The sequence below is a fragment of the Schistocerca nitens genome, chromosome 6, assembly GCF_023898315.1.
Source record: "Schistocerca nitens isolate TAMUIC-IGC-003100 chromosome 6, iqSchNite1.1, whole genome shotgun sequence".
Classification (NCBI taxonomy): Eukaryota; Metazoa; Arthropoda; class Insecta; order Orthoptera; family Acrididae; genus Schistocerca; species Schistocerca nitens.
The window spans coordinates 419,091,401-419,115,163 of record NC_064619.1 but is presented as its reverse complement, the minus strand read 5'-3'; positions in this window follow the sequence as shown (position 1 = coordinate 419,115,163).

The window sequence follows — 23,763 nt, the reverse complement described above, 5'->3', positions numbered from 1 at the left end:
TGGCACCGGAGAAAGCTGGTCAACGCCCTCGACATGCCAGATGGTCGTCGAGTGACGTGCCAGAATGACATCGTAAAAGCCTTTGTGGATCACTACAACCAGTTCTGTGCAGCAGAGGACCAGCACATGTCGGTAAGGACTGATGTCATTAATGTCATTCTGTCGGTCCGTCAAGGATGTCTGCTGTCGATGCTGCTTTTCACCATCTCCTTGAGAGGTATCCTTGACGAGGCTGCTGCGAAGATTCTCACAGCGACAATTACGGCTGATGACGTCTCTGGTGCTCTTCATGAGGGTGCGGCGAACAAAGCCCCAGGTCCCGTCGGGTTTCCGCTGGAGTTTTACCGCACATTCCACGACATCATAGGCCCACGCTCGGCTGCGCTGTATGAAGAACTGATGACCCCCGACCTTTCCCTCCCACCCGAATTCGTAGAAGGCTTGCTTATCCCGGTCGCCAAGCCATCGGGAGGCCAGGGAGTTTGACACTATCGGCAGTTGACCATGTTAAATTGTGACTTCAAGATTTTTACCCGGATTCTAGCCTCTCGCCTTCGCCGCGTCATCTCTCAAATCATTTCTCTGTATCAAACCTGCTTTGGTGGTGACAGTAACATTCAGACGGCACTCAGCGATTACCGTGACGTCATGGCCCTGGCCACGACCTGCCGTAGTCGCAGTGCCTTAGTGACAGTGGATTTCGACCACACCTTTGGTAAAGTGAGTCATGACTTTCCAGAAAACGTACTCCGACGGATGGCCTTTCCTCACAGGTTTATACACATCGTCTTTCTGCTCCTTCGAGGTGCCACGTCGCGAGTGCTGGTCAATGGCCGTGTGGCGGGCCCTATTAATGACGTGCGGCCGGTTCGTCAAGGATGTCTGCTGTCGATGATGCTTTTCGCCATCGCCCTTGACCCACTGTTACACGGTGTGAGGAGGCGCCTGACAGGGATAACAATGAGGGGGCATGCTTTCATCTGCCGCGTGGTGTTCTTTGTTCTATCGGAGGATGAAGTGAGAGAGACACTGGCATGGATCAACTAGTACAGGACTGCTGCCGGCAGCCATGTGAACCTGACGAAATCTAGTGCTATGTCCATCTGTAGAGGCCTTTCAGAGGAGAGTGTGGCTCCATTGCTATTAGTGGACAAGCGAAAATTTTTGGGGATCACCTTCACGCGTGATATACAGCGCACGATCTCATTTACCTATAAACAGTTGCTTCAAGCTATCCGCCCAAACTTTCGCGGCGACCTCCCGAGAACATTGGACATGTTACAAAGGGTTGGTTTAGTTAACACTGATCTAGTCTCGCGACAACCCCATTTAGCTTAGATTTTACCGATACCAAAGGCAATGGCACAGTCTTCAGGCCGCGTTTGACTACTTTGTAACGCGGGTCTTATCTTCAAAGTCCGCTACGACACGCTGACACTTCCTCCTCGAGATGGCGGCCTCGGCCTTGTCAACGACCAAGCGAGAGCAGCTGCCCTTTATGTAAGTACGATGGTCAAGTCGTAGACCCGCCGCTGAACCGGATTATCGGGAAGCCTGATTGACGAACTGACCGCTCCCTCTCGAGTGGCACCCGTTGCAGTAGCCCATATGTCTTCTTCTCTATATTAAGATCGAATACAGTTTTGTCCATGCCGACTTGCCTAGTACCAGGAACCCTACGGTATGTTGTGTTTACAGTTTAATAGTGATAAATCATATTCGGAATGTTGTGGCAAACCGATATCAGTGGTTTGGCGTTCTGAGCACCATGTCCCCCTCGACACGAGCGCTCTTGCGACCTGGTATCTGGTCGTTAATAGAAAATACATGACACAAATTCGTCTACATGCCATAAAAATGACAAATTCGCCGCTGTGTCCTCGTTGTCACACGCTTGATACGGACCAACATCGACTGATGTGCGGATCTTCTGCAGAAGTGTGGCAACTGATTCAGAAGATGCTTGCCTTTCTTCTACGTACGGCACCCCATGCCATTACAACGCAGTCTCTTCTGTTCCTAGATGAGACATATTTCTGACATGCGACGACCAACGCTGTGATCTGGATAAAAGGCCTCTCGATCTCTTATTTGTTCCATGAAGGTGATACGAGCGTTCTTGATTTTTGAACGATACTGCAAGATCGCTTTACTTTTCTCGTGCACCATCCGCGATACCGTCGGTACTATGCCAACTTTTTGAGTGTTGCCTTCTTCCATCCCCCCCTGCAGCTAGAGTGTCCCAGGTATGAGAAGGTGTTTTCAGTGAGATTGTGTAACACCAGGACTCGGTCCAGTGTACCGGCAAAATGCAATATTCTTCGTGAAGACGTGCCTGGAACATGCCTGACTGCCTTGGGAGTCAGTGTGCGTCTACCCGCAAGTTGGTGGGACGCGGATGTTATTTTATTTCTTCTGCCAGGAGGGCGTTTCCTTTAATTCCCTTTTTATTTTGGTTGTTATTATTCAAAAATTCAAATGGCTCTGAGCACTATGGGACTCAACTGCTGTGGTCATAAGTCCCCTAGAACCTAGAACTACTTAAACCCAACTAACCTAAGGACAGTACACAACACCCAGCCATCACGAGGCAGTGAAAATCCCTGACCCCGCCGGGAATCGAACCTGGGAACCCGGGCGTGGGAAGCGAGAACGCTACCGCACGACCACGAGATGCGGGCTGTTATTATTCGCCTGGAAGGAATCCTATGTGATCTCAACAAATATAATAAATAACTAAATTAGTGTGACACATGATCTGAAAAAACCTGATATCGAAAATGTATACTTATTCACAGTTTCAAGATATATTTTTTTTATCTTAGGAAGAAGACTGTAATTTATTTTAGAACACCAGAGATTTTTATTTGTTTTGTCATTATCTAAGACTTTTGTTTAAAAAAAAGAAAAAACAAAGTTCACATCCACACACCTCCCATTAATTTTGTTTTGTATTTGTTACTTCTGTGAAGTTCTTCAAACTTCTTATGTGGGGAAAGCTGTAGGGGAATTAACTAAAAAAAGTCCTAGCAGCAAAAAAAAGTGATTAAGGCACCCTTTGCATAAAGCAGACAATCCGGGTCCGAGTCCCGGTCCACCGCAAATTTTCATTCTTGTCATTTTCTTACACACCTGATGTTCTTTCGTACTCGTAACTACGAATATGTTTTGAGGGGCCCGGTAAAATGTTGATCCAACTAAGCTAGCACCACGCACATATGCGTTAGTGTTCCAGAAAAAGTCAACCCCACCAAGACCTAAACGTTTAAGTTTACGACGGAGGTTCCACGTACACAGAAGGCCAAAACTGTTCTCTGTCTGTAATGCGTGGCAGTCAAGTGGCATATAGCTGTTGCCTCCACCTAGCATGCAACAAGTCATGTTTTCTACTCTCAGAGTTTAGTATCTGCCGACACTGTTCCCGGCGCGTAGCCAATCACACTTCCCAAACTCTGCGTGTTTCTCCAAAACAGGTGCTCGAGGAAGAACTGCGGTTGTTTGGTGGCTTGGTCCTACCTCTGAACTCTCTGGTACATTAATTATTTTAATCGAAGCACTAGTATACGACGCTCTGCCCACACAGCCCACTAGAGTCTCCCGTGTGATCATTGAGCATTTGCAGTGATGCGCAAATAACCACAGGTACCACTTAACAAGGCTCCATCTCGCAGGACCATCATCCGTAGGTGCTATAAACCACGCACGCCAAATGCTTCCCTGTGCTACCCCAGCACTTCGTTAGGTGCCATCACGTTTCAGAGCCCCGTTACCTTAAAACCTTCGTCTGGCTTTCCGATCAATGTTTGTGTTGCACCGTAGAGCCTAAAGGCGTCTCAGCTATCGCCAATATAACCATCTACTGCGAGTATTCAAACAACTCCTGCCATGTTTGGCAAGCATACTTCAATGTCTCAATGATGCTTAAACTTATACCATTAACACCTGTTTCACACACTGTCGACGAGTTTAGTTTTTCATACCCGTGGTCTTGTGGTAGCATCTTTGATTCGTTATCAAAACGTTTTTGGTCCCGGGTTCGAATCACGTCGCTGCTTAAATTCTGATTAGTAATCGGCACTGGCGGTCGAAGAGTTCCGGCATAAGAAGTCACCCTCATTCTGCCAACGGCTTCGTCAAAGAGGGTGGAGGAGCGGACAGAGGTTCAGGGCACTCTCTTGTCCTAGGAGTGGGAAACTGACCATAAAGGCAGAAGAATGAGCAATGAGCAACGGCTTGAGGTTGCAGAAGGCAATGGAAACCACTGTATTAAAGAAATGTAATGTGTATCCACAGGACATGTGGCCTGTAATTGAAGAAGTGTGGTGATGATCTCTCCATTGGCAAAAGATTCCGGAGTAGTCCCCCATTCGGATCTCCGGGAGGGAACTGCCTAGGGGGAGGTTACCATGAGAAAAAGATTGAATAATCAACGAATTAATAACGTTCTACGAGTCGGGGCGTGGAATGTCAGAAGCTTGTACGTGCTAGGGAAACTAGAAAATCTTAAAAGGGAAATTCAAAGGCTCAGTCTAGATACAGTACGGGTGATTGAAGTGGAAAGAAGGCAAGGATTTCTGGTCAGATGAGTATAGGGTAATATCAACAGCAGCAGAAAATTGTATAACGGGAGCAGGATTCGTTATGAATAGGAAGCTAGGGCAGAGAGTGTGTTATTGTGAACAGTTCAGTGATAGGGTTGTTCTTATCAGATACGACACCGATAGTTCAGTATACATGCCGACGTCGCAAGCTGAATATGAAGAGATAGAGGAAGCGTATGAGGATACTGAAAGGGTAATACAGTTTATAAAGGGACATGACAATCTAATAGTCATGGGGAACTGGAATGCAATTGTAGGAAAAGGAATCTAATATTCATGTCATGGGGGACAGGAATGTAGCTGTAGGGGAAGGACTAGAAGAATAGGTTACAGAAGAGAATGGGCTTGGGACAAGGAATGAGAGAAAAGAAAGACTAATTCAGCTTTGTAAAAAGTTTAAGCTAGTAATAACGAATACTCTGTTCAGCAATCACAAGAGGAGGAGTTATACGTGGAAAAGGCCGAGTGATACAGGAAGATTTTAGTTATATTACATCATGGTCAGACAGAGATTTCGAAATCAGATACTGCATGAAAGGCGTACCCAGGAGCAGATATAGACTCAGATCACAATATAGTAGTGATGAAGAGTAGGTTGAAGCTTAAGAGATTAGTTGGGAAGAATCAATACGCAAAGAAGTGGGGTACGGAAATACTAAGGAATGACGAGATAGGGTTGAAGGGCTCTAAGGCAATAAGGAATAGCTCAGTAGGCAGTACACTTTAAGAGGAATGGACATCTCTAAAAAGTATATGAAGATGGATCTGTTCTTTGGAACATGTCCGAAAGAACAGATGCCATTGGTAATCGTGCAGCTCTGTAGAATGAAATTAGAAGTAAATCAATACCATAAGCTGCTGACGGGATTTGATATACATCAACGGGGACAGTTGAAAGTGTGTGCCCCGACCGGGACTCGAAATCGGGATCTCCTGCTTCCATGGCAGACGCTCTATCCATCTGAGCCACCGAGGACACACACGATAGTGCGACTGCAGAGACTTCTCGCTGGTACGCTCCCCGTGGGACCCACATTCTCAACTTATAGTCCACACACTACATTCGTAGTGCCCCTGCCATTATACCCATTACTCGCGGCAAACAATCCACCGAGTCCCGTAAGAGTTCTGACAAATCGTGTGCATCAGCAGTGAAGAAGGTCATCAGCTGGTTAGCCTTAAACGATATGAAGATGGCATCTGTTCTTTCGGACATGAATTAAACGCACAAATCTGAGACTGTCTGCCCGCATCTCGTGGCCGTGCGGTAGCGTTCTCGCTTCCCACGCCCGGGTTCCCGGGTTCGATTCCCGGCGGGGTCAGGGATTTTCTCTGCCTCGTGATGGCTGGGTGTTGTGTGCTGTCCTTAGGTTAGTTAGGTTTAAGTAGTTCTAAGTTCTCGGGGACTGATGACCATAGATGTTAAGTCCCATAGTGCTCAGAACTATTTGAACCATTTTTTTTTGAGACTGTCCTAGGTGGATTTTTATGAAGCCTAGTGCAATGAAGTTGAAGCAACAACTAGCCACTGATTGCTGGAAAAACTATCCAGCATTATCCTGACCTTACTAGGTAGATTTCGAATTGCAGTTTTCTATAGTGGATCACACGGTAATACTATAGAGCTGTGTGAAATGGTACATGAACGTGGAACCATATCAAGAGGATAGAAAACGCAGAGAAATAGTGAGATCCTGGGAAAGTATGTAGTGCATTATCTTGTAAATGAAACTAGGTCTGTAGCACTTTTTCAGCATTCGGGATCATCTGCTCAGCCTAATTGAAGCTTTCAAACGAATTCAGATAGGTCTTGCTAGCATCATAACAGTTCGGTATATTCGATAGGGAACGCTCTCAACTGGGTAGTTTTGGAAGGTGTCCACGATTTTTTGAAGCACAGTTTGGAACATTTAGCTGACTGAATTTTATCGGCTCCATCGTACATTTTAGGGGAGAGTAATACACTGTCTAGAGCGGATGTGGAGGCATATTATGTTTCTCCGTTTCGTACGCTAATGGAATTGTACATTAAATATCCATTTATCATCAATCTCATGCTCAGCCCGAAATCCCATGCGACTGGCGAAAAGTGCAATTGACTTTGTATGTAAGAAAAAGAACAGGCTTTTAAAATTACAAACAAATATCCTTAAGATCAGTTTTCTGCAAGTTTTTTGAGCATATTTTCTATTCTAATTCAACAAATTTCCTTGATGCAGAGAAGCTTTGGTTCCCAAATCAGCCCGTGTTTAGAAAGCACCCCTCCTGCAAAATTCTGCTTGCGTTTCTCTCGCACGATACCCTACTAACCACGTTTGAAGAGCAACGGGCAGATGCTACGTTCCTATAAGCGTTTGATGAAGTGCGTCAGTTCAGACTGTTAAAGGAGATTCGAACATATGGCGCGAAAAGTTTGTAAATAAATGAAACTAGTATGTTTACCCGGACGACGAGCGTTTCGTTGAATAACTCTAGAAGGATACAGGAAGAGTTGGGCTGAACTATTTTGTGTGATGGATGGACACAATCAATACAATTGATCTTGGCTTAACGTTATAAAGCGATATGAAATGGAAAGAACAGGTAAAGTCGGCACTAAGGCTAGCGAATGGTAGAATTGTTTATTAGAAGAATTTCAGGAAAATGAGGTGGTTCAATAAAGGAGATTGCGTACATAACACTTGTGCCAGCCATTCTCGCTCGAGTGTCTGGGATCCCTAAAAGGTAGTTTTAAAGAAATATACTGAATCCCTTCAGATACGTACCGTTAGATTTGTTACCGCCAACGATCAACAAGCAAGTGTTACGGAGATCCTTCGTAGACTCAAATGGGAATCCATAGGGGAATACGCCAGAACGATTCGACTACTATCATCGTAAATTTAGCGTAAGGACCGCGAAGAAAAGAGAAATTACGACTTACATGGACGCATGTACACTACTGGTCATTAAAATTGCGACACCAAGAAGAAATGCAGATGATGAACGGGTATTCAATGGACAAATATATTATACTAGAACTGACATGTGATTACATTTTCACACAATTTGGGTGCATAGATCCTGAGAAATCAGTACCCAGAACAACCACCTCTGGTCCTAATAACGGCCTTGATACGCCTGGGAATCGAGTCAAACAGAGCTTGGATGGCGTGTGCATTTCCTCGGCCAGCTTCTCGACCACCATTGACCAGACGTTTTCAGTTGGTGAGAGATCTGGAGAATGTGCTGGCCAGGGCAGCAGTCTAACATTTTCTGTATCCAGAAAGGCTCGTACAGGACCTGCAACATGCGGTCGTGCATTATCCTGCTAAAATGTAGGGTTTCGCAAGGATCGAATGAAAGGTAGATCAACGGGTCGTAACACATCTGAAATGTAACGTCCACTGATCGAAGTGTCGTCAATGCGAACAAAAGGTAACCGAGACGTGTAACCAATGGCACCCCGTACCATCACGCCGGGTGATACGCCAGTATGGCAATGACGAATAGACGCTTCCAATGTGCGGTCACCGCGATGTCGCCAAACACGGATGCGACCATCATGATGCTGTAAACAGAACCTGGATTCATACGAAAAATGACGTTTTGCCATTCGTGCACCCAGGTTCGTCGTTGAGTACACCATCGAAGGCGCTCCTGTCTGTGATGCGGCGTCAAGGGTAACCGCAGCCACGGTCTCCGAGCTGATAGTCCATGCTGCTGCAAACGTCGTCGAACTGTTGTTGTCTTGCAAACGTCCCCATCTGTTGACTCAGGGATCGAGACGTGGCTGCACGATCCGTTACAGCCATGTGGATAAGATGCCTGTCATCTCGACTGCTAGTGGTACGAGGCCGTTGGGATCCAGCATGGCGTTCCGTATTACCCTCCTGAACCCACCGATTCCATATTCTGCTAACAGTCATTGGATCTCGACAAGGAATGTCGCGATACGATAAACCGCAATCGCGATAGGCTGCAATCCGACCTTTATCAAACTCGGAAACGTGATGGTACACATTATTCCTCCTTACACGAGGCATCACAACACGGTTTCACCAAGCAACGCCGGTCAGCTGCTGTTTGTGTATGAGAAATCGGTTGGAAACTTTCCTCATGTCAGCACGTTGTAGGTGTCGCCACCGGCGCCAACCTTGTGTGAATGCTCTGAAAAGCTAATCATTTGCATACCACTGCATCTTTTTCCTGGCGGTTAAATTTCGCGTCTGTAGCACGTCATATTCGTGGTGTAGCAAGTAGTGTATAATGTCATTTTCATATCTCCCGATTTGCGAATGAAACAGTAAAGGGAATGAGTGGTAGTGGTGCAAGGTATCCTCCGCCACGCACCATAAGGTGGCTTCCGCAACATGTACATACACTTTGGTGTTACTGCGACTGGCTACGTGGACGCCGCGTGGAGCTGCCGCAGTGCTCTCAGCAGCGCCGCAGCTACCCTTGAATTCTTTGCTGCACGGAAGGCCCCGCTCGGCGGCTTTCCCGCGCCCGGCGCCCGCTCGCCCACGTATCGGCAGTCAGCCCGTATCAGCGCTCGGGCGTAGCATTTCCTTTGTCGCCGGGTCAGCCGCGTGCGGGGACGATACTAGAAAGCGACGCCAGCTGGGTGGAACGCTTCGCTTTAGAAGTGAGTCCCCATTCTTCCCTACTGTCGTTTGGAGGTTTTCACGAAAGATGCGTCAGCAGTAGAAAACTTATTGCTGAAATATCCATTAAAACATGCTTTCCAGGTTTAAGACGGAAATGACTTACATGAAAATAGGTTCTCTGTTCCTGTCCTTACGGATGAAACTAATCCAGACGTCTTTCTGGCAACGAAACAAAAAAAATCTGGAGATATTTTTTGACTGCTCCTCACATTAAAAGATCATTTCCTCAAATTCCGGTAAAGGAAGGAAGGAACATTAGGGTTAAAGTTCCGTCAGACACGAAGTCATTGGTGACGGAGCACAAACTCTGATTGTTTTGTTAAGGATGGAGAAGGAAATTGGCAGTGCCCTTTCATAGCAACCAACCAAGCATTTGCCTCGAGCGATTTAAAAATTCATCTCGATGGCCGGACGCGAAACTGAATCTCCGTGCTAAAAGCTACGCCAAATGATTCGGTTCCCCATAAAGGCCTCATTTAGTCTAACTGATTTGGACGCTAGTGTCTGGAACGAAGTCGACGTACTAAGTCACCTGAAAGGAGTTCCAATGGATTTGGGTTGAGGCACTGGGGAGACCAGTTCAGTTGACGACATTTTTGTCCACCAAACCACTGCCCCACAGATGCAATGTTATGAGAGGGTGTACTGCCATGCCGATACAATAGTTGTCTCCGAACACTTCCGGTACCGTGTAGAGTAGACAGTGACGTGAAATGTACACTCCTGGAAATGGAAAAAAGAACACATTGACACCGGTGTGTCAGACCCACCATACTTGCTCCGGACACTGCGAGAGGGCTGTACAAGCAATGATCACACGCACGGCACAGCGGACACACCAGGAACCGCGGTGTTGGCCGTCGAATGGCGCTAGCTGCGCAGCATTTGTGCACCGCCGCCGTCAGTGTCAGCCAGATTGCCGTGGCATACGGAGCTCCATCGCAGTCTTTAACACTGGTAGCATGCCGCGACAGCGTGGACGTGAACCGTATGTGCAGTTGACGGACTTTGAGCGAGGGCGTATAGTGGGCATGCGGGAGGCCGGGTGGACGTACCGCCGAATTGCTCAACACGTGGGGCGTGAGGTCTCCACAGTACATCGATGTTGTCGCCAGTGGTCGGCGGAAGGTGCACGTGCCCGTCGACCTGGGACCGGACCGCAGCGACGCACGGATGCACGCCGAGACCGTAGGATCCTACGCAGTGCCGTAGGGGACCGCACCGCCACTTCCCAGCAAATTAGGGACACTGTTGCTCCTGGGGTATCGGCGAGGACCATTCGCAACCGTCTCCATGAAGCTGGGCTACGGTCCCGCACACCGTTAGGCCGTCTTCCGCTCACGCCCCAACATCGTGCAGCCCGCCTCCAGTGGTGTCGCGACAGGCGTGAATGGAGGGACGAATGGAGACGTGTCGTCTTCAGCGATGAGAGTCGCTTCTGCCTTGGTGCCAATGATGGTCGTATGCGTGTTTGGCGCCGTGCAGGTGAGCGCCACAATCAGGACTGCATACGACCGAGGCACACAGGGCCAACACCCGGCATCATGGTGTGGGGAGCGATCTCCTACACTGGCCGTACACCACTGGTGATCGTCGAGGGGACACTGAATAGTGCACGGTACATCCAAACCGTCATCGAACCCATCGTTCTACCATTCCTAGACCGGCAAGGGAACTTGCTGTTCCAACAGGACAATGCACGTCCGCATGTATCCCGTGCCACCCAACGTGCTCTAGAAGGTGTAAGTCAACTACCTGGCCAGCAAGATCTCCGGATCTGTCCCCCATTGAGCATGTTTGGGACTGGATGAAGCGTCGTCTCACGCGGTCTGCACGTCCAGCACGAACGCTGGTCCAACTGAGGCGCCAGGTGGAAATGGCATGGCAAGCCGTTCCACAGGACTACATCCAGCATCTCTACGATCGTCTCCATGGGAGAATAGCAGCCTGCATTGCTGCGAAAGGTGGATATACACTGTACTAGTGCCGACATTGTGCATGCTCTGTTGCCTGTGTCTATGTGCCTGTGGTTCTGTCAGTGTGATCATGTGATGTATCTGACCCCAGGAATGTGTCAATAAAGTTTCCCCTTCCTGGGACAATGAATTCACGGTGTTCTTATTTCAATTTCCAGGAGTGTATTTATGTCTTTCCTCATTAATTGGTTCTAATGGTTCAAATGGCTCTGAGCACTATGAGACTTAACATCTGAGGTCATCAGTCCCCTAGAACTTAGAACTACCTAAACCTAAATAACCTAAGGACATCACGCACATCCATGCCCGAGGCAGGATTCGAACTTGCGACCGTAGCGGTCGCTCGGCTCAAGATTGCAGCGCCTAGAACCGCACGGCCGGCTGCATCTGATGACGAGCCTGCAATGCCTCGAAAACTAGTTAATGGTACAGTAAGTACACATAAAACCCAAAAGACTGAAGGGCCTAGAACCGCTCGGCCACACCAGCCGGCCCTCATTAATTAGGGCAATTATGAGACAACACCATGACCGCGAAAAACGGCACCAATACGGTAACACCACTTCCGCTATACTTCGCTGTTGGCACTACGTTTGGTAACAGGTGACATTCTCCGGGCATTCGCCAAAATGGAACTCACACATAGGATTTTCAGAACGAAAAACATGATTTATCACTCAAAAGCACTTGTTTCCACTCATCCACTGTTCAGTGGCGTCGTCGCTCTTTGCACAACCTCAAGCGTCACTAACACCGACTACAGATTTATTTAGCTCATAAGGTACTGCCCGAGCATTACTAAACACAATAACATGGTGTTGCTTTACGGACACACTCCCCAAAGATTGACGATCGCTGTCCGCCAGTACAAGAGGTGTGTCTGGTCTCGGGTTAGCTATGGTTGTTCCACTTCACATTCACATCGTCAGCTTGGACAGCTGTAAGGCGATTGAAATCACTCAGCTGACATCCAATGACACCCCAAAATTCGAAATTAATGAGCTCTGCTGAGCATCGCGGAGTAGCCGCGCGGTTTGAGGCGCCATGTCACGGAATGCGCGACCCCTCCCACCGGAGGTTCGAGTCCTCCCTCGGGCAACGGTGGGTGTGTTGTTCTTAGCATAAGTGTTTAGGGACCGACGACCACAGCAGTTTGATCCCTTAGACATTCACACACATTTGAATCTGCCGACCGACACATTCTGCTGTTACTTTTCCTCCACTGATACAAAACTAACCACCGGATTTTATATGGGGAGGGGGGTTAGGGGAGGGGGGGGGGGGGCGCTCCACTTCTTGCAGCATATAGTGGTCTGTATTGTGTACACGAATTGGCGATAGAATTTTGGTAATTTGTGGTAAGTTCTATGGGACCAGCCTGCTGAGGTCATCGGTCCCTAAGCTTACACATTACTTAATCTAACAACACACACACCAAAGCACGAGGGAGGACTCGAACCTCCGACAGGGGTAGCCACCACAGACCGGACGGCTACATCGCGCGGCGACTTGGGGATAAAATGTTGAACTGTCTAGTAGCAGAAAAGAAAATCAGAACAATATTTTACTATGTAGTTCAATGACTTTGACTGCAAAGATGGACGATAACATAAATGTTAGTATCTCTAGTCTTGACTTTTACAGTGATCTTCCAGTTTCAGTTGATAACAATGACAATCAAGGTAAAGCCTAAAATGAATTTTTCGCAATTAAAGTAAGTAATTACGGTGAAACTGGCTAATGATTCTTTCAGTGCAAATGCCCACCACGCTCGAACTCTTACGGAAATCGACTAAACGCCGCGAGTAATGAGGATAACCGGCTGTGGCACGTCAGTAGTGTGTGGATAAGTTGAGAATTTGGGGCTGACGGAAGGTGTGCTAGGGCCGTCGGTGCAGCTCTGCTGACCACAGTGTCCCGCGCCGATGGTTTAGTGCTTAGAGCATCAACCTAGTAAGCAGGAAGCCTGGTTTCGAATCCCGAGCCGGCACAAATTTTGAACTTTCCCCATTGATGTAAATCAACGCCCTCATCCCTTTGTGTCCTTAAAATACTAACCTGGAGTTCAAAAATATGGCTCAATCGGCTACAGGCTGAAAAAAATACCGATGCCCACAGTTCACTTTAAGGGGAGCCGGAGGTGGTCAAATCCAAAAAAATTACGATTTTTTTTGCTACTGAAAATTAATTGGAACATTCCTCTTTAATGTAAACTTTGAATTATTGTTCTACTCGCCCTAGAAGTGGAGTTTCACCATTTCCCCCCACGCCTGCAGAGGAAATGGGCGGCCGCTGAATGCATCTATCACCCTCTCGTGACTTCCTGGCGAACTGCTTGGGATTTTCTCGGCCTGTTACGCATACAGCGCCTTATGTTACGCATACAGCGAGTGTGCAAGGGTTGGCTACATTGTTTTCTGTGACAAATATTACCCCTATTTCCTTACAGCTTACTCCTATTTTCCTCAGAATTTCGAATATATTGCTCCATTTAATATTGTCGTACACTTTTGTTCTGGTTACGATGCCACGTTTTAGTAACCGTGTATATAAGAAGAGGAAGAACGTAGGGAAAAGAAAATTAACACTAATACCAAGTTGCGATACTACAATGAATAAGAGCGCGGAACATCGTCTCTTTGCTGTTTACCGTTTCGAATTAGTTCAGTGTTGCGCCTGTAGTTGGTAGTATTATACTTCTTGTGTAAAGCGGGTAATATGCAGTATGTACAAGAATCAGGAGGGAAAAATAAAACCAATTTTTCATGACTTAGCACAGCCAGAATTGTTACACAAATGTCTACACGGAAAGACGCAGAATCCTAATGAGAGCGTAAACAATTTGATTTGGAAAGTGATTCCTAAAAGGGTGTTTGTAAGCATAAAAACACTGCACTTTGGCATTTATGATGCAATAGCAACCTACAACCAAGGGAACAGTGTGAAGTGTGAAGTTCTGAAGGCATTACGATTTACAGCTGGGGTGAGCACTGTACGAACACTAAGAAATATTGACAAAGGAAGGATAAGAGGAGCAGAAAGAAGAGAAAGGCATATGAAGTATGATGGAACAACAGGCCAGAAAAGAAGACAGAAGAGGAATCTTTTGGAGGATGGAGATGAAGACCCTGATAATCCATCCTATAGTGCAGGAATGTATTGAGAAACTTTGATAGCCATTTCCAGTAAATTAGAATTTTTTGAATATAAGGAACATTTTCTCAAAATCCACTCAAGCTAGAGAGACGAAATTTTTATACAGCACTCCTAGTGGTCAAACTTACATTGTAACACAGCCATTTGGCAATATGTTCAGTAGTTTCATTTCAGTTTAATTATAAACAATGATTTGTAAAAAAACATTGGGTCATTAATAAAAAAAAATTGGAAGGAAACTAGAAAAGATACTCCAAAATCCCTGTGTCATAATTGCAATACTAAACCACTCTATATGCAAAAAAAATTCAAATTTTTCTATTTGGTAGCTTATTCATAAATGTTCCTCAAACTTAGTGATTTTAACATGGGCAGCATAGGCACCTCGGGCTCCCCTTAAACATTAAAAAAACAACAAACACACATTGAGCATGTAATATAAGCCAGGTACAGCTCAATACAGATCAACTAAAGCAACGGTAAGCGTAGAAAAGGAGAATATGCCACTATTTTTCTGTCTGGTTAGAGATACGCGATCGATGAAAAAAGTTTTTGCGTTCTTATAAATAATTCTTTAGTAGTCAACGTCGCAAAAATTATTCATAATAATTGAAAATTACTTTCGGCTAAAACAGCTAGCCATCTTCACAGAAAAATATAAAAACTTTCCTGTGTCTAATCATTAGACTGGCAGGACACTTTTTGTCAACAAGTATATATTTCATTGATAACAGTGTGTCCCTTACCTACCTGATGACTGGGAACAGTAGTGATTGTCTTATTTGATTAGAATATGACTATCTCTTTTAGCCGAAACTAGTTATCAGTAAATATAAAATATAGTTGCTGTCTTGAATAAAAACGATTATTTATAACAATCCACTAACTTTTGAAGGTTATATTCTAAACAAAATTTAATTCAGACGATGTCGTAACATGCCTGCGTTGCAGATGACATAGTGTATTAATAGAGACTTGTGGATGATTTCTGTTGTCAATCACACAGGACACAAAATGGAAAGACGTATCTATGCAGGGAGTCCCACCTAACCAAATGACCTTATGTATTTCCAAAATGAAACAAAATATGAAACATATAATTGTCCAAGGATTGACCTAATGTCACGGCAATGGGCAGGAATTCTCAACCCATAAACATAAACAAACATTACTTCAGCATTATTTTAATTACCATAATGAAAACTAAAAGTACATTTACTGCTGGTAGACTTGGGTTTTCTTTACTACACCTTATACCTTCTGAAATACTCTAAAGGGTAGCAATGGCGTCACAGTTTTTGCTGTAATGCGCAGAGCAATGGTTGCTTGCTCTGTCAAAGTTTGCTGTAAACAGACGTATATTAGCACACACGATCTACGCAGACTGTTGAGACTAGTAGACTGTAGAGTGTAGATTGAACGTGCGTCCTGATACTGATCTGTGTACAGCAGACGCCTGGACAGTGCAGGCAACCTGTATTACGGCAGGAAGTTCGTAGCTGTTATCCTCTAAAGGCTAAGTACGAGGGCTCATCGGAAAGTCGATCTGTCGCGAAATGGAACTAATAGTGACAATCAAGCATTTTTATTTGCAACAGTTTGCTACACCTCCCAGCTAATTCTCTAAATTATTCGCCGCTCCAACTTAGACATTTTTCGTAGCGTTGTATCAACTTTCTAATACCGTCGTCATAGAAGTTAGCCGCTTATGCTTTTCTCCACTTTTGTGCGCTGGTCCACATTTCATTGTCTGTGGCTATGTTGTCTTCATGTGACCACAGATGAATATCAGAGAGCGCCAAGTCTCGGCCGTATGGTGGTGCATCAAACATTTCCCATCCAAAATGCTGCTGGGGCATCCTCATTGACCCTGCAGTGTGTGGTCGAGAATGCGTAATGAAGAAAGAAATGGATGACAGGTACGCTGTGCATGAAATCGGGAGAAATCTCGTAACTGGCACACATCCTTGGCCGGAGGCACTATTGTTCAAGGCATCTTTAAGAGCTCACTGTGTGCTCAGAACTAAAGAGAACGACGTGAAGCGATCTACAGGCGTACTAGGGACTTTACAGAACACGTCTGTGCAATGCTTCATCGGATATTCACTGTCGTTTCCATTTCGCGACCCATCGGACCTTACCTTCCGAATAGCCGTCGCATTTCAGAAGGTATGAGGTTTACAAGAGGGAAACCAAGACTTCCACAATAGCTGTACAACTAGCTTTGATTTTGGTAGACAGAACATACTTGTGCCATTTAAATAAACGTAACTTTGTGTTGAAAGTGATGTTTGATCACATTTTGGTTCTCGCATTCCTGCCTATTGAATGAGGCCCTGACATAGGTGCATCCTTGGCAATTGTATGTTTCATATTTTATTTCATTTTTTAAATGTATCAGGTCGTAGAGTTAGGTGGGATAGCGCGTGTAAGCTAAACAACATACAGATATGATGTCAGCATATTCCCAAACCATATAACATTAATAGATATAGATTTCAGAAACAGTAAAAAAAAGAAAGGAAAAAAAAGCACTGAGGATGCCACAACTGTGGTGCAGCATGTTTGGGAATTAACCAAAACGAAAATTGTGTTATTGCGAGTGCTGACAGTCTTTATTTCATTAACATACGTGAGTTTTACATATAGGCTTCATCTGTTGTAGGTATTTATTGATGCAGCTAAATAATGTTTTCTCACAGTAAAAGAAGTGGGCTGGTACGAAACAGGCACTCTATTTAGACATGAGAAGCTGCACCTGCAAAGCTCAGACCGTTGTTGTGTTGTCACAGTAGCGAGCAGTGACATCAGGACCGTAATGCATCAACTGATGAAGACAGAATGGATTTGATTCTATACTCATTCTCAGGACGTCTTTTCGAAGCCAGTCCACGCTAACAGATGCCGACGTGCCGCCTCCTTACAGCGTAGGCCACCGTGCGACACAGACAGGCTGTTTGATGTAAGTTAAACTGATACCCATGTGTCATTACGTGTCATTTTTCACCACCTTCTTAATTATATAAAGAGAAGTACAGTTGACTGCTTCCTGAAAGATGGTGACATAGACCACATTGTTCAAATGCTTCAAATTTTACTCTAACGTTCACTGCAGTACTGTACTAGACAACTAATATTCTTGAATTGGTTTCAGGATAGTTGTTCAACAGACCACTCTTGAAACCTCTAAACGCAAATCTGAAAACTCTACACTTGGTGTTAAAAGGGTTACATCAGGTCGATTTTTGAAACAATGAGTTACAACTCAGAAGACGAGGACTCCATTACTGTACTAAATATGAAGTGAAAGTGTCACACGTTGGAATACTTTTATGTTCAAGAAATGCATTATGATTTATCATTTTTGCACGAAATAGTTTGTTCGGTACGTCTGAATGGTTTTTTTATACACTTTTCTTTTTCGGCTCCGAAGGATGCCGTGGATTGTCAGAGACACATGCTACTGTCACGCAATATCAGGTAGAAGGATTCTGATGTAGTGTATTATGGAGTGGATTTTATTGTTCTCGTTAATCAAAATCAATGTTTTTTGAAAGACTGGAATTGTGTGAATTATGATTTAAACAACGAAACACGGTATCAGTGTTGTTTTTGTACACATATGTCACGTTATATTTTCAAGTACAACTGTCTATGTTGGTATTATGCGTGAGGTCTGCTTGTGTGTTGTTTTGCCTCCTTGCCATGCAGACGTCTGTTCAAACAATCCTCACAATACTTGCAACAAAATGGTATGAAAATATACTGCAAGTAGTGATATTAATATAAATAGTTGCTGTAGCTGCGAATGACATTTTAATGTAAATAATGTGCGATACTAAAACAAGAAGCCTGTAATTCCATCCAAGCTCTTTGTGAAGCAGTACTGTCTCAGTATCTTCGTACTATTTCCTGATATTACGTAAAGAAACAATGTGAGCGATGGTTTCCCGCGCAACGAAGATGGCACAATACCTCTACCGAGACACAGAAGTGATGCTACTTCCTAACATCGGCGTCAAAAAAGATTTCAAGATTTGTATTTTTCGATTCCAGTAACACTATATACAAACAAATATAGGTCATGTGAAGCAGAAAATACACACACAAAGACACACACACACACACACACACAGAGAGAGAGAGAGAGAGAGAGATAGAGAGAGAAACAATACTAATGTAAACAGAAGCGCTTGAAACTGGGAACACTTTCAGTGTTTTATTATTTAAGTCAAGAAAGTACTCCTCAAATTTTCTCAGAACTGGGGAGACGAACAATTTCTTATTTAACTCTGAAACTCTGCCAGGTGACGTCATGAAGGTCTAATATATATAAGATTTCTCGACATGTGCAGTGCACCTATGTCGCTGGTAGGGACAGCAAAAATTGTATTGAGAAACCTAAGAAAGTCTGAAAGAATCTTATCCGTCACCGATAAATTACCAACAGATATAAAATGTAGACGCTTTTCTGTCATCTGTTTCCGTACTGGTCTGATGCGTCCTGTCAAGAATTTCTGTTTTACCGAGCTCCTCATCCCAAAGTAGACCTTGAAGTCAACGCCCTAAATTATTTGTTGGATATATTTTAATCTCCGCCTTCAGCTACAGTTTTCACACTTTACAGCTCCCCCTGGTACCACAGAAGATTTCCCTGATGTCTTAAAACATTTCCTTTGACCCTGTCCCTTCTTGGTAACAGTGTTTTCCACATGTACCTCCCTTCTTACCTTCCGCTTAGAACCTGCTCACTTCTTATCGAACCGATTAATTATTGATATCCTTCTTTTGCGCCTCATATCAAAAGCTTCGACTCTCTTCTTTTTAGGTTTTCCCAAATTTTGTGATTCACTGTTATACGGTGCTGTGATGCAAACGTATATCAATTCGTCAGATTAATGAACATGTTTGATATTAGCATTTTTCTCTTTGCCCGTGATAATGTAGTTTTTATAACCTTTCTTCATCCACCATGTGTTATTTTCTTTCCAAGATAGCGGATTTCCTTAACTTCGCCTCTTTTTTCGTCCCCAATATTGTTGTTAAGTTTCTCGGTAAGCTCATTTCCGCTCTCCTCGTTAGCTTAACTTTTCTTCGGTACACTCTGTAATCATTCTACTGTTTAGCATTAGGTATGTTCTGTAATTCTTCCTCGACCTTACTGAGGATAGCAATGTTACGAGAGAATCTTATTGACAACCTTTCTCCCCTAATGTTACTCTCACTCTTAATATTTTGTTTTATTTCGCCATTATTTCTTTGATCTATAGATTCAACAGTAGGGGCGAAAGAGTACATCCCTGTCGTACACTCTTTTTAATCCCAGCACTTCTTTCTTGATCTTCGAGTCTTATTGTTCCCTCTCGAGTCTTGTACATATTGTATATTATCCATCACTTCCTGTAGCTTACTCCTATTTTACTCGGTGTTCTTGGAACAAATGTTCCATTTCACACTGTCGAATGCTTTTTCCAGGTCGACAAATCCTGTAAATGTGTCTTTATTTTTCTTAAGTCACAACAGCAGAACTATAGCTCTGGTGCTCTTACCATTCCTAAAGGGAAACTAATCGTCATCTAAAGGATCCTCAATTTTACAAACAACTCACAGTGCACAATAATTCTAAAATGAAGCCATTCACAATATACAGGGCTAAGCCGAATTGCACCAACAAAATTTTGGACCAATTAGAAAAAAAAAATACAGTCAAGTTCGCACAACATCTCATTTATTAAACGATCGGTTTCGGCAAGTTTAAACGGCCGTCTTCAGATTATGAGCATCATCGGGCTGCAGCTTGCGACGTGGTGAACACCCGTGTGTTGCCTCAGCGGTAACTGCTTACAACTGTGACAACACGCTGCTGTTCACCACGTCGCCAGCTTCAGCCAGATGGTGCTCTTAATCTGAAGATGGCCGTTTAAACGTGCCGAAACCCATCATTTAATAAATGAGATGTTGTGCGAACTTCACTGTATTGTTTTTTCTAGTTCATCATCAAGAACAGATCGCTGTCACCTAATTACCGTGTTGATTAAAATTACAAAACTTTAGGAGGTTGTGCAGGGATATTTTCTAAGGGATCCGTGCTCCCCAATGGCTCGTTAGAGAATTTCACTTCATTTCATGTACCCATTTATCTGTCTAATTGTACTACACTGAAATTATCTGCACAGCAAATGGAATTGAAGCCAGTATGCATCACGTGTCTCGTCTAGAAAAGAACCTCTTACATTTACTTATGGTATTTGCTGGTGCTGACACCAGTAATGCTCTACTCTTTGCCCTCTATTTTGCCTTCAGCACAGATCGGGTCTACCTCCGTTTTGTTTTATGCAGCAATGCCAGTTGCACGTTAACAGTAATAGACAGCCGTATGAAGAGTTGGCCGATATGCGCTTCGTGAACGGGTTCACTAAAAGCAATGGAAAAGCTGTGCAGAGACGTTATACCGAGCTGTTACTGCACCGACGGCAATAGCAGTGCTTTTGTTTTCTTCTGAGGGTCGTTGAATTATTCTGTATTTTGATGATTGCAAAAAAAACTGTTATTTTCCTCTTGTGACAGTGTTTCTACAGCAACAAAAATATTTGTGATAACGAAATGAGTAAATTATAATTAGACTAACGTTCTGTACTGAAACACAAGTGATTGCTGGTCTCTTTTAACAAAGTATTGGGAAAATATTCTTAAATGATTGTTCTAATATTGTCGATTTAGTTCGGTCTCACCCTGCATGTACACTGAGGTGACAAAAAGTCATGGGAAAGTGATACGCACATATACAGATGGCGATAGTATTGCGTATACAAGGTATAAAAGGGCAGTGCATTGGCGGAGCTGTCATTTGTACTCAGGTTATTCTTGTGAAAATGATCCCGACGTGTATTATGGCCACACGACGGTAATTAACATACTTTGAACGCTAAATGGTAGTTGGAGCTAGAAGCATGGGACACTCTGTTTCGGAAATCATCAGGGAATTCTGTATTCCGGGATCCACAAGATCCACAATGACAAGAGTCATTCGCTCTCGACACGGAAAACGCAGTGGCCGACAGCTCTCAGCTAGCAATCGAGAGCAGTAGCATTTGCGTAGAGTGGTCAGTGATAACAGACAAGCAAAACTAAGTAAAATAACCGAAGAAATTAATGTAGGACGTACGACGAACGTATCCATCAAGTCAGTGCGGCGAAATTGGCGTTGAGGCCCTGTGTCAGCAAACGACTGACGCGAGTGCCTTTGTTAACAGCATATCCCCTGCAGCGTCTCTTCTAGGCTCGTGACCATAACTGTTGTATCTTAGACGACTGGAAAACCGTAGCCTGGTCAGATGAATCCCAATTGCAGTTGATAAGAGCTTATGCTAGGGTTCGAATGAGGCGTAGACCCCCGAAGCTAAGGACCCATGTTGTCAACAAAGCGCTTGGGCGGCACCGCAATTGTGTAGGTTGTGTTTACATCGAAGGGACTCGGTCCTCTGGTCCAACTGAACCGATCAGTGTATAGAAATGGTTATGTTCGATTACTAGGAGATCATTGCAGCCATTTACGGACTTCAGTTTTTCCAAACAGCGATGGTAGGCAATTTAACAATGTAACATGTCACGAGGCCCAATTGTTCGTCACTGGTTTGAAGAACATTCTGGACAATTCGAGCGAATGATTTAGCTAGCTTGATCACCCGGCATGAGTGCCTCGAACATGTATGGGATATAGCCGAGTGGTCAGTTCGTAGCCAAAATCCGACAAATGGTTCAAATGGCTCCGAGCAGTATGGGACTTAACATCTGAGGTCATCAGTCCCCTAGACTTAGAACTACTTAAACCTAACTAACCTAAGGACACCACACACATCCATGCCCGAGGCAGGATTCGAACTTGCGACCGTAGCAGCAGCGCGGTTCCGGACTGAAGCGCCTAGAACCGATCGGTCACACGGGCGGCTACAAAATCCGATACCGAGAACACTTTCGCAGTTGTGGACGGCTACAGAGGCAACATGGCTCAGTATTTCAGACATGGCTCAGTATTTCAGCAGAGGGCTTCGAACGAGTTGTTTCCTGCCCAAAGGATGTCCGACATAATATCACGAGATACCCCATGACTTTCGTCACCTCACTGTATGCATGTGGCTTATACAGCTGAGTAACATACAGTGTCATTTAGGCATGTCACACAGAAACACGTTGATTTTCACGTGGTATTATTCATTTCACAAGGAGAAGAGTAACTTACGGTTTGTTCTGTTATAAGAAACTATCCTGTCGTCTGGATCATGAGCAGCAGCTGGTAAAAACGACACTAATGTGCATCTATTCACTAGCAGCGTGAAAAATCTCACTGGATCGGACTTTAGGCGCAACGTATCCAAATTTTTGTGCTCATTTGGTGGACTGAGTTCTGCTCAAGATGAATCCCTGAAGCCTATAATTAATTATGAATATATCTGTACCTACCTGTAGGCAGTTTTTGGGATTTCCTTTCGTGAATGACATCATTTCAGTTATTTTTGAATCAACTTGAACCATTTAATTTTAGAATTACGGCCGGCCGCTGTGGCCGAGCGGTTTAGGCGCTTCAGTCTGGAACTGCGCTGCTGCTACGGGTGCAGGTTCGAATCCTGCCTCGGGCACCGATGTGAGTGCTTTCCTTAGGTTGGACAGGTTTAAGTACTTCTAAGTCAAGCGGACTGATGACCTCAGATGTTAAGTCCCATAGTGCCATAGAGCCATATGAACCAGAATTACGATGACATACGAGGTAACTCGAAATAGGTGAGAAAAACAGGAATGAGGTAGCAGAAAGATCTCATTCGGAACACTCTCACTTATTGCTATACAAAAACGGTCTCGTTGTTGGTTATCTCGCGAATCTGCAACTATGATTTTAGTAGAAGGCCCTTAACTACTCTATACTGTTTTTGTAATCAGTGTCTTATTGCTCTGAGTTACTAGCGGTGTATGATTCGCCATTTTTAATGATTATTATTATTATGGGACGCAAGTAGTTACGTTCACGTACAAGACGTCGCTTGCTTAATTCATAAATATATGTCTGAGTGATGCTAAATGTTATTATTTTTATGTTATTATCTTCTCAAATATCCTCAAATCGTGAGCTACTCCCTAAATTTTTGTAAATGAATTAGTGAATTTACTCATGGGACTTTAGTTGCCTGTACCTGTGGCCATTTACAGAACTCAAATTAATAATCAGATTAATTAATTTAATATGATTGAACCTTAAATTGCTGGTGTACCCATGTAACACCACAATAAAATAAAAACAGTTGTGGGAGTATGAATGAGAACAACGGCGTATTTAAGTTTTAAGAAAATCATGAAAACTTTAGTTAATCCACCCAGTTACAATTAGCT